General features: G+C 29.2%; 1 long non-coding RNA gene across 1 annotated transcript; it reads right to left on the bottom strand.

Moving 5' to 3' along the window:
• Positions 1–1,067: 1,067 nt before the first annotated feature.
• On the bottom strand, positions 1,068–3,256 carry LOC112738969 (uncharacterized). Its single transcript, XR_003169918.3, has 3 exons — positions 2,674–3,256; positions 1,931–2,122; positions 1,068–1,149 (listed from the first exon to the last, which is right to left on the bottom strand). It is a non-coding gene; the product is annotated as an uncharacterized lncRNA (long non-coding RNA).
• Between the last annotated feature and the right edge of the window lie 9,461 nt (positions 3,257–12,717).

The raw sequence follows: 12,717 nt of genomic DNA, 5'->3' as shown, positions 1-12,717 counted from the left end.
TATTCTTATTATAATTATTTTCATATTTTTTCCATCTCTATTTAAAAATAGGATAACGTATGGTGATTACTTCGACGCAATGATAAATTCATACATACCGTATGAAAAAAAATTAAACAAATAAAAATAGGATATATGAAATATATTATCCACATTAACATTTAATTTTTTTAAAAAAATATACGTTATATCATTATTTTTACGAAAACATCTTTATAATTTAATAGAAATAAAAAATATTTTTATTTAATTTTATAAAAAGACATAAATATTCTTACTTTTTTTAAAACAAAAATACTCTTTTAAATCAATAAAATTTTAAAATTCAATCGATCTTAATTTTATATTTTCAAATTTCAAATAATTTGAATAACAAAACAAAAACATATATGAGAATAAAAAAAATCAAAAGATTGTTCTTCGTCTAAGTTTCTGATGGTAAAAAAGAAGAAACCCTCTCTTTGAACACCATCTCTAAAAAAAAATCAAACATTCTTCTTCATCTTCTCAAAGTTTTCCTGTATTATTCTTCTCTCCTCTTCCTATCTCTCTCCCAGGAACTCTATCTCTCTCATCTCTCTCACTGTGGCGTCGCACTCAAGCTCTCTCCCTCTCTCGTCTCTGGTCTCTCTCTATCTTCAGTCTCGCACTCAAGGTCGCCGTTGCTCTCCGTGTCGTCACCGTCTCACATTCAGAGGAGGAATTGGAAGCAGTTGAAGTACTTAATCAAACTCTTACCATCATTGGTTTTACTCCTTGATGACAAGAATTTGATTAAGTACTTCAAGCACATCCAGTTTGACTTCTTCCAGTTTCTTCTTCTCCTCTCCTTCATCCTCCTCCATGTGTTTCATTACTTCAACAGCCCCTCTCAGACGCACAATTTCCAATTCCAATGCTTCTTTTTCATCAAGTTGTCTTTATAGTTCATGAATTCTTCTATCCAGTTTTTCCTTTTCCCTCTGTAATATTCAACTCCCAAATGGCACAGTGAATAAATTGGACACACGTAACTGGATTAACAATAGTAGACATCCAAATGTATCTAAAATGAGAAAGAGAACAACCTTCTGTTGTTCAATCTTACGCATCATTTTCTCAACAGCCATGTGCTAGCCTTGTTTTGCTCCATTATAGCCTTGGTTTCTACTGCAAAATAGTATTTCAATTTCTGTATTATATCCTTGTCATAATGTAACCTCCTGTTTGTAAATTGATAATCAGTTAACAATTTCATGATCCATTTTCACAGAGAAGCCTACTTTTAGACTTTGAAACTCAAATAGAAAGTCTTCGGGCCACTGTTTTCAAGATTTATAAAAAAATATATATATAAAATCAAGTAAACTAACCAGCCAAATAAATAAAAAAAAGATCATGCAAACTATAAATAAATGAAATATAGGATGCAGCTTCAACATGAGAACTCTATTGTGTTCAAAAATTGGTGGGCACTAGGGAAACTTTCAAGCAAATATATTCAGCAAGAGAAGCTCTCTTAACATTTAAAATAATGGTATAACTTCAATATATTTAGAGTTATATATAACAAAAGGAGTGTGAAGATAACATAGGTGACAATCTACTAGAAAATCAAAGATAATGCTACCATTTTATGCTATCAACCATGGACTAAGGTCTTAAACATTCTTGAACAGATGCACTTATTAGATTCTTAACCATGTAACCAAAGCATGTTTTCATTATGTTAAAGTCAACAAGAACAAGCCTTAGAGACAATGAATGTGCAAACATCCAGTCCTAATTTGGAACTAGCAAGTCGACTATATTCAACAATAAGTGATATTAGAATGCTTGTCTTAACCTCTTTACTAAACTAATTTATAAATCACCTTCAAAATTCCACCAAAACTATACAAGGCAAGAGAAGCCCTCATCTAAGAACATTCCAAACCAAAAAGCAACTCACAAATCGATCGAAGGGCTCTCTATCCTTGAAGATGATGAAGGTTGGCAGGGCCTCAATCCTGTAATTGTGATCGCAGTGTACTTCTCAGAATCAATCTTGACTACCTGTATCTTGTCCTTTACCTGTATCTTGTCCTTAAGGCGAGTGCTCACTTCATCAAGAATGGGAACCATGAATTGACATGGACCGCACCTAGTATAAAACCATGCCATAACTCAAGTCACTAACTAGTACTAAGGAAAGGAGGAGATAAAGAGATCACCTCTTCAACATCCATGTCTATTTCAAGTCATTTCAATGCTTTAACAATAACTTCCAACTTCACCCAATTCAAGTAAATATCAGAATCATCTATCAACATACATATATACTGAAGTGGAGATCCAAGGTGATTATGGGTACTTACATCTTCTTCACTAATCTATGGTATACTTTAGAACAGTTTAGCATTCAAAAGCAAAGTAAAGAATACAAATTATTTGAGTAAGACAGCAACAAATTCAAGGTCCAGTGATGATTATCAGTAACAAATTCGTGTCGGCGATGATTTTCAGCAACAAATTATTTAAGGTTCAATGATAATCAGTAACAAATTCATGTCAGTGATGATTTTCAGCAACAAAAACCTAGTTCAGTAATATTTTCAGCAACACATTCAACTTTCGGCAACAAAATAAGAGTGCAGTGATAATTACAGCAACAAAACTGTAAAAAAAAGAACAGGGGAATTTGTTGGAATTCACCAAATCGGAAAACAGCTTCTGGTTACACGAAGGAAGCTGACGGCGGGGGCGGGGACGAAGCTGACGGTGAGGAGGAAGTTGACGGCGACAATGACGACCAGCCTGGGACCTGCTGCTTCTGCCGCCAGCGACGACGAGCGCCACAAAGGCGCGCGACTGAGTGGAAGACAATGATGAGACAGAGAGCGACAACGACCAGTCCCGGGACCTGTTGCTTCCGACGGCGATGACGAGCGCGACTGAATGCGAGCAGTCAAACTGGATGTGCAAGAAAAAGAGGAGTAATTGGAAGCTATACAGTCACTCAATCAAACTCTTGATAAAAGAGTTTGATTGAGTAACTCATAGCTTCCAATTCCTCCTCTGAATGCGAGAGGGTGACGACACGGAGAGCGACGACGACCTTGAGTGCCAGACCGGGGACAGAGAGAGACGAGAGAGACGAGAGAGGGAGAGAGCTTGAGTGGGTCGCCACAGTGAGAGAGATGAGAGAGATCGGGCTCCAGGGAGAGAGGGATAAGAAGAGGAGAGAAGAACACAGGGCAACTTGAGGATATGAAGAATGTTTGATTAGGGTTTCCTCTTTTTTACCATCAGAAACCTAGATGAAAAACAATCTTTTGCGTTTTTTTTTTTTGTCGGATATGTTTTTGTTTTGTTATTTAAATTATTTGAAATTTAAAAGGATATCGCTATAAAATTAATTTGAGATATAATTAATTATAGTCAATTAATTTAAAAACATGCTAGCTACATAAAAAAAATAAAACAACTTTTTACTACTTTTATTTTTTAGAATTTTAAAATCAAAAACAAAAAAAAAATCTTTAAAATTTTTCAATTTAAAAATATAAAATTGAGATCGGTTGAATTTTAAAATGTGATTAATTTAAAAAAAATATTTTTGTTAAATAAAACAAGTAAGGATATTTATGTTTTTTTATATAAATAAAAAATATTTTTTATTTTTATTAAACTATAAAAATATTTTCGTAAAAATAATGATATAATGTATATTTTTTAAAAAAATAAATATTAATGTGAATAATAGATTCTACAAGTCCTATTTTATTTGTATAAATTTTTATTGTACCAAAATAATCATCTTTAAATTTTTATCAAGTTTTAAAATTATTTGAAACGAGAAATTTTAGATAATAATCAATATTATTTTTTATTTTAAATTTAAACCAATACTAACTAACTATTTTGTATATTTTTTAGTGATATTGTATGTACAAATATTTTTGTAATTAAGTCTAATTCCAACCAAAAAAATGTGCATATGTGTCATTATTTTTTTTCTTCATTTTTTTAGCACCAAATTTTTTGTTAGAGAATATAAAAACTTATTGACGTAACATAAAAAATTTTAAAAAAATTCTATGGTGCTGATAGTAAAAATTAGCATGTGATGCTGACACTAGGTGTTGCATTATAAAATTGTGCGTGTGTGTAAAAAATATACCTGTTTTACTTGCGTTATTTATCACCGCATTATGACAGATTTAATTATCCCGTTTCGATTTTTTGGATACTAATTAATTGGGTATGTTTAGGTTATTTTGTAATGAAAAAGAATTTGGCACACAAAGATCAGAGAGTTGCACTTGGTGTTAGGTGCACTAGGTAATTTTCAGTTTTTCAAATAATGCTAATTAATTAAGCGTGATAAAGAACGGCTAATGTTGACCTAGAAAAAAAAAGGAAAAATCCATTGTTAAATGGTGTTTCTTTTTGTTTGTTGACAAAAAGAAAAATATTTTGCATAAAAGACATTCGATATTGATTGTTAAAATCTTTTTTTATAATAATATAATATAGAAAAAATTCTAATTTTTTCTCTTAAGAAATACTAAAATGACACTTTCTGTTCTTCTATTTGTAAAATGTACATTTTTTATATCTTTTAAAAAATCTCTTTTTTAATTCTTTTAAATTTTTGTATTAGCTAATGTTAATTTTTATCTATTTTTCAAAAAAATAAATAAATTATTTTTTACAAAAATATTCTTTAATAAAAATTTTATATTTTTGTCATTAAATTTTGCTTATTGAAATATTCTTTAATAAGTTATTTTTTTATTGATTAAATTATACTTTTACTAAAATATTTTTTAAAAATATTTAATAATTACATTATTTTGTTTAAGATACCTTTCAATAATTTTCTAATTATTAAATTATAATTTTATCAAATATTTCATTAAAAATTATAGTTATATTTTACTATTAATTTTCTGATATCAATATATATTATTTTAACATTATATAAAATAATCTTATTGTTAATTTTTTGATATCAATATATATTAATTGTTATACATATTAACAGTGGTAATATTTTTTAATTTAATGTTGAAATAATATATATTGATATCAAAAAATTAATAGTAAAATATAAAAATAATTGTTAACGAAAATTTTAGTAAAATCACAATTTAATAATTAAAATATTATTGAAGAGTATCTTAGAAAAAAATAATTTTCTTATTAAATTTTTTTAAAAAATATTTTGTTAAAAATATAATTCAATCAATAAAAAATAATTTATTAAAGGATATTTTGATAAAAAAATTTAATGGCAAAAAAATAAAATTTTTGCTAAAGAGTATTTTTGTAAAAAAATTATTTTTCTTAAAAATGGATAAAATTAACATTAATTAACACAAAAAATTTAAAATGGATTAAAGATGAAGTTTTTTTAAAATTATAAGAGAGAAAAATGTATATTTTACAAATAGAGAAAAAAGGGTAAAAAACCCAAATAAGCCAGGTTGAGAAACATATTACCCAAATCAGTCAAAATAAAAATTTTTTCAGCATTCAACCAAAGATCACTTTAATGTAATTCGAATCAATATAATTCGAATTACTATTGCAAGTAATTCGAATCAACTAGCTTCGAATTAAGAGTATAGAAATTTGCATGTAATTCGAATCAAGTTCTCTCGAATTACAATAGCATAATTCGAATCAAATCGATTCAAATTAGTAGAAAAACGAGTTAAACATAATTCGATATATGTCGATTCGAATTAGTAAGAAAAATAAATCAAACCTTAAAGTCTTTTTCTTATAGTTGCTAACATGGATAGTCCAACGCTGTGTCCCTATCCCATATACTAATATACCTTCCATTAGTTTGAATAATAAAACTTATTTTGAACAAAATAATAATAATAATAATAATAATAATAATAATAATAATAATAATAATAATAATAATAATAATAATAATAATAATAATAATAATAATAATAAGATTTCTTTAAAATATTAATGAGCTATCAATGCGAATTCCATATAATACACTTTTGTCCAATTTTAATAGCTCATAAATATTTTTTAATAAATTTTTTTAATAAATTTATTTAAATTATACTACAAAAAATATTTTATTCTATGCAAAACAATTTAAAAAAAATGGCTTAAAAAATGTTAGGAGTACTATAAAAATTTGTAATGTTCTAATGATTTAGGTACTCAAATTTTAAATAAAGTACTCTACATAGTCATTAATAATTTAGAAATTAAAGATAATATTTTATTCCATACAAAACAATTAAAAATATATTTCATTTATTTTTTCACACATATTTTCTGTCATTATGTTGCCATTGGAATTCTCGTATATTTCTAATTTCTCAACCTAACCTTCACAAATTCTAATACAATCTTCATATAATTTTACTTGAGATATGTGTTTCATTTTTTGTGATTTGTATAAGTGAGTCAATATATATAAATGGGTAATAAACGTATCAGTACAAATTTTATTATTGACTAATGATAACTCTATTTATATTAATATAGAGAATAAATCAAATAAATATTTAAATTATTGGTCTCTAAAATTTGAAAAAAATATTATTCTTCGTTATAAATATGTTTATTATATTTTTTTAATTTTTAAAAGCTGTTTTACCAAACACACTTATAGTACTTGTGCTTATTAAAAAATATTTATGAACTATTAAAAATGGACAAAAGTGTATTGTATGGAATTTAAATTGATAACTCATTAATATTTTAAAGAAATCTCATTATTATTATTATTATTATTATTATTATTATTATTATTATTATTATTATTATTATTATTATTATTATTATTATTATTATTTTGTTCAAAATAAGTTTTATTATTCAAACTAATGGAAGGTATATCAGTATATGGGACAGGGACACAGTGTTGGACTATCCATGTTAGCAACTATAAAAAAAAGGCTTTAAGGTTTGATTTATTTTTCTTACTAATTCGAATCGACATATATCGAATTATGTTTAACTCGTTTTCCCCTACTAATTCGAATAGATTTGATTCGAATTATGCTATTGTAATTCGAGAGAACTTGATTCGAATTACATGCAAATTTTTATGCTCTTAATTCGAAACTAGTTGATTTGAATTACTTGCAATTATAGTTCGAATTATATTGATTCGAATTACATTAAAGTGATCTTTGGTTGAATGCTGAAAAAAATATCATTTTGGCTGATTTAGGTAATATGTTTATTTGAGTTTTTTACCCGAGAAAAAATGAGTATTATTTTAACATCTTTTAGAGGAGGAGAATAAAATTTTATCTATAATATATAATGATTCGATATATTTATCATAATTTAAAATATTTAATAATATTTTTAATTTTTACAAGTTTGAAAAAACTTTTCTCAAGGATTTAATAGTTTAGAATAATTTTGATAATTTAGTCTTTTTAATTTTAAAAAAATATTATGTTTAATTTGTACTCTAGAGGATTAAAAAATTATTAATATAGGGTATTAATATATTTTTTCAAAATAATCACAAAGAATTGCTATACAACATGCTATGGGTTATTAATTTATCACGTCCTTCGGCTATACTTTTGTTTTATTTATGGTTAAAATTAATAAATAATTGTAATTATAAATTAGTGATACATTAATTTATCAAAGTTCAACTAGTCCAACCCAAAAAGCATGCCTAATGACACAACAACTATGTCCTGTCCAACCTAGTCTTTAATATAAAGACTTTATTAATCCTAAATTTTTAATTAATAAACATAGCACAATCCAGTGCACCTAACGCTAAGTTCTAACTCCCAGACCCTTGTGTGTCTAATTCTTCTTTATTATAGAACAACCTAAACATACGTAATTAATTAGCATTCAAAAAATCGAAATAGGATAATTGAACTCGTCATCATGCGATGATAAATAACGTGAATTAGGCACATTTTTTATACACACAGTAGTTTTATCGTGCAACACCTAATGACAGCATCACATACTAATTTTTACTATCAACACCATAAAATTTCTCAAATTTTTATACATGACACACAAAATTTTATATAAAACACAAATTTATTGATATAAGATAACTGACAAATTTTTACACATAGTATAGAGATTTTTATCCATAATACAAAAATTATTGCACATAGCACATAAATTTTTGCTCCAAATATATGTTATTAGTTGGGTGAGTCAATTGTGATTTTTTAAAAATTTATGTGTTGAACATCAAATATTTCTATGCTGTTCATAAAAAATTTTTATGTTATGCACCAAAATTTTGTACTATATGTATTTTGTTGGTTAGGTGTCAATATTTTGGACATGTAATCCTTTAAAAATTTATGTGCTATGTATTAAAATTTTTGTGTTGTGCACCAAATTTTCTGTGATATATACTAAATTTTCTGTGTTGTATATATTTTGTTGGTTGAGTGTCAATATCTAGGTATGTGGTCTTTTAAAAATTTGTGCTGTGCACTAAAAATTTTTGTGTCGTGCATCAATATTTTTGTGATGTAATCAAAATTTATGTGCTCTAATTTTCTCAATATATATAAAAAACGAAGAAGATGAAGAAGACGACGAAAATGTTGATGATAATAGAGGAGGACGATGAGGAAAAAGGAGAACAAGAAATTAAACAATGATGACAATAACGATGTCGTTGTTAAAGAAGAAGCACATAGAAAAAGAAGAAATGTGTGTATAACAAGCAGACTTAGTTTAAAAATCACTTGGCCGTTTAGTCATATTGATATTTTTAATCCTAAAAGTGTTAATCCCTAATAAATAGAGGAATCTTAATATAAGGAGCTTAAAAATAAAATGTGTTAAATTATATTAATTAGTACACACGAATGTAAACTATTGGTAAATATATGCACAAATTGTATTGATCTTATTCATATGTGTAAATTTTTAAAAATACGGATGAAAAGTATAGTGTGTTGATTCATATAGGTGTAAGTTGTATTTTGTAATGGATGTAAAATCTTATAAATGTTAATTCAAAGGTAAATATAAAATGTTAACATATATTTTAGGAGAAATTTCGTAAAATACTCATTATATATTATTAAGTTTACGGTAAAAATGTTATATGGTATTTTTCTATTGTAATTAAATTGAAATCTTATCCTCTAAAATCAAAGAGATTTCTTCTTCCTCCTCTTATTTATTTTTTTTCTTTTTCATTTATATTATTACTAATTACTAATTTAACAACTAAAATTATCATATGATATTTTTTTGTTACAATTGAAATTAAAGGATATTATATATTATTAATTTGACAATTAAAATATACTACAATAATACATTATTTTTATTATAATTGAAATGAAATATTTTTTTAAAAAATTAAAAAATTATCTCTCTCTTCTCCACGCACTTTATTTCTCTTGGTTTTTGAACCAATATGCTAAAATTTCTAAAATTTATTACTAAAATACCACTTGTTTTGTGAGTTACCTGAAACGTTGATTTGTGTCTGAATGTGAGGTCCAGATCTCTTTGTGTGGCAGCGCCGGACTTGATATGCTAAGATGCCGCCTGTTCGAATTTCTCGTGAGGAGGTGAGGGCGGTACCTGCAAGAGACTACGATACTTAAGTTAGCAAGGACTTTAGGCAGATTTTTAGTAAAGTAGAATTTGAATATACTTGAGGGATGTCAGTATTTATAGTAAAATAGATAACTATCTTTTGGAGTAGTTCCACCTTTTTTGGTGGATAACCGTTTCCTTTACCTTAGGAGTTGTTGAGATCTTCTTTTGTGTTCCAACTTCATGTAGAATGTTGCCCTTTGTTTTTCTTTATTTATGTCAATAGGAATCATGACTTCTGTGCCATGTGCATGTCAAAGGGAGATTCTTCAGTGGTAGTTTGAGTCGTTCCATACGCTTATAATATTTGTGTGAGTTTTGAAAAGTCTGTCAGTAGAAGCTAGCTTGTAATATCTTTTTGCGGGTGACCTGCCCCCAGATGAACTCGACATATTTCAATTTGAGTTTCGTCTAGAATCTCATATATTTGAAGTCGGGATGCACTTTGATAGAGATGTTGAGATCCCTCTTTTATAGAGAATATTACAAACTAAGGTGTTGTGCTGAGCTTCTTTCATTAATCTCCTCGCCTTCCTTTATTCTTGAGGAAGGATGTCGAACTTGATATATTTAACGGTTGGAGTTATCCATCCCTATATTGTGAGGATGTTCGTCTTGTTGACTTCTTTTGATATTGAAGGTGACTGTAATGTTTGTTAGATCAGGATTTTATTAATGTCCCCGACTTTGTACTGGCTAACTTGAAGATTTACTGTTGAAGTAGACTGAAGTAGACGGACACAACTAGGTAGGAGATGAGCTTTACTCTTGTCACAAGAATTTTATGAATTCTTCGAAAGCTTGTTCACATTCTGGGTTTACGACACCATGCCTCTTTTATAGTAGAGCTTTCCCCTCTTGTTTTCTTGCTACTTCTTGATTTTGTGTTAGATCTAAGTATTAATGGTTCACTGAATCCTACTATAGCCTCTGTTGGATAAGACATGTTAGGCGATTTCTTTCTCCAGCACCCTTCTACTGTTGAAGTATATTCTTTGTAGGATAATGTTTTTTTCGTTATATACTTCCTTTTAACAGGTTGAATTTCTTGATTTTTCCCTTCCTCTTGATGACTTTGATGCCTCTTTCATGAAAGTGATTATTCACAAGGAAGACTTGCATTCATGTTGTTTTCAATTTCACTGTCATTGTTTTGTTGTGCGATTGCATTTTTTTGTGCTAGCAAATCCGTCAAACAAAGTCCTTTTACAAGACTTTTTTTGTAGATTCTGTCATTAGGTCTTTGATTAGACTAGTTGTTTCTTCTGTTGGAGTAGTAGGACTCTTGTTTACTCTTTTCCTTCTCACATATTTTTTCTTGCCAATTGAGTTTTCTGTTGGTTAAATATTATTTTCTTCAGTTGGCTTTTGAGTTCGTTTTGATTTGCTTTTCACAATGACTTTAGGATGGTATTTTCTTCTCCTTTATTTTAGTTATGGTGTGTTTTCTTCCTTGATGCCATCCATTTTGATTGGTGTGCAAACAGCATCAAATTTTACAATAAAATTATTATTATTTTTTTATTGGCACTTATGATGTGGAGGAAAATTAAAACGCAACTTGAGCGGGAGATCCCGGATTCGAGTAGAGTGAGTCGGTCCTTAAACATTTACAATTTCTTTATGTTTTTTCAGAGTTGTTCAACCTGAAGAATTGAGAACCTCCGAGACCATGGAGGAGGCTTAGGAGCGTCAAGGGCTGAGACGGCGTTGTTGAGGGGTCGAGGAACCAGTTCTTCCTCTTTCCCGAATCCTCAATCGTGGACATCATCTCAGAGCTGACAGTGTTAGCTTCCTTCTCAATGGCTCCATTAAAAGGAGACGAACAGATCAGGAAGCTTGATTGCGTGTGATGCGGTTTGATGGCATCGAAGAGAAGGGCGACCATCTTGCGGTCGTCACTGAAAGATGTGCAACCAATGAATCCTATGAGAATTTTCGGTGTTATTCACTACTCTGTTTTAATTAATTTGTGAATCCAATGAAAAAAAGCTGAATTCATCAATCCATTGTCTTATTGGATTGCATTCAAATTAGTTGATGTCGCATTTTCTGGCATAAGTTAAGAAGAATCGGGATGGCAACAGGGCGGATAGGGGCGGATTTTTGCTCTACTCGACCCCGCCCTGCCGTACAACAACCCGTATAAAACCCGCCCCACTTCTACCCGCGGGTAGTAAAACGTTGAACCCTAACCCGCCCTGCCCCGCCCCTATAATTATTAAAATCTAATAAATAAAATAAAATTTCAAAATTTATATAACCTTCATCACATACATAACATAAATTAAAATAAAAATTTAAATATGATACAATATTATTAATCATTTACTAATTATTTTACATATTATATATATATTTAAATTATATATATTATATATATAGCGGGGCGGGTAGGGGGTATTACCTAAACCCGACCTCACCCCGCCCTCTGAAGACTCCGTCCCGCAAAAAACCCACCCCGAGCGGGTAGGGGCGGGATGGGTACTCGCGGGTTCGGGTGGTAGTGCCATCCCTAAGAAGAAAGGTTTCATTGTTTTTACTAATAATATTTTCCATTCCTGCTTTAATTACTGACCAATATGGGACATTTTATTTATTTATTTATTTTTCATAAATTAGAACATGCAACTGCTCCATTACCATGAGTGGGTATCGTGATTCTTTCCGAAGTTGTAAGTCAGCACAGATGTCATTGTCCATCCTACTCCACGAGAAAATTGGGATCAGTCTCGTTCCCTTTCCCTAGCCCCTCTTTTTATTTTTATGACGGTGATGAATTTGCAGTTTCTAATCCACCATGGTTGGTGTCTATGAGTGCATTATCTTCATCTCTGTCGTTTAGTTTATTTAATTCAATTTAGCTGTAGAAGGAGAATCATCATCCCTATTTGATATTCTTTATCCATTGGGAGAATTTTTTACAGGATTTCTAGTATCCATAGAAACTGTATTCTAACTTCTTTTTAATATGCTTACATCTTATTAATGTCGAGTGGTAGTCTGACCATCTTGTTAATCATCCGCCATTATTAAGGGTTGAGCTCCAGATCTCCGACAATGGCGCTAATTTTCCGTGGGTTATCTGAAACGTTGATTTGCGCCTAAACGTGAGGTCCAGATCCCTTTGTGTGGTAGCGTCCAACTTGA

The sequence above is a fragment of the Arachis hypogaea genome, chromosome 2, assembly GCF_003086295.3.
Source record: "Arachis hypogaea cultivar Tifrunner chromosome 2, arahy.Tifrunner.gnm2.J5K5, whole genome shotgun sequence".
NCBI classification, from domain to species: Eukaryota; Viridiplantae; Streptophyta; class Magnoliopsida; order Fabales; family Fabaceae; genus Arachis; species Arachis hypogaea.
Note: the sequence above shows the minus strand (reverse complement) of the source record. Positions and strands in the feature narration are given on the sequence as shown.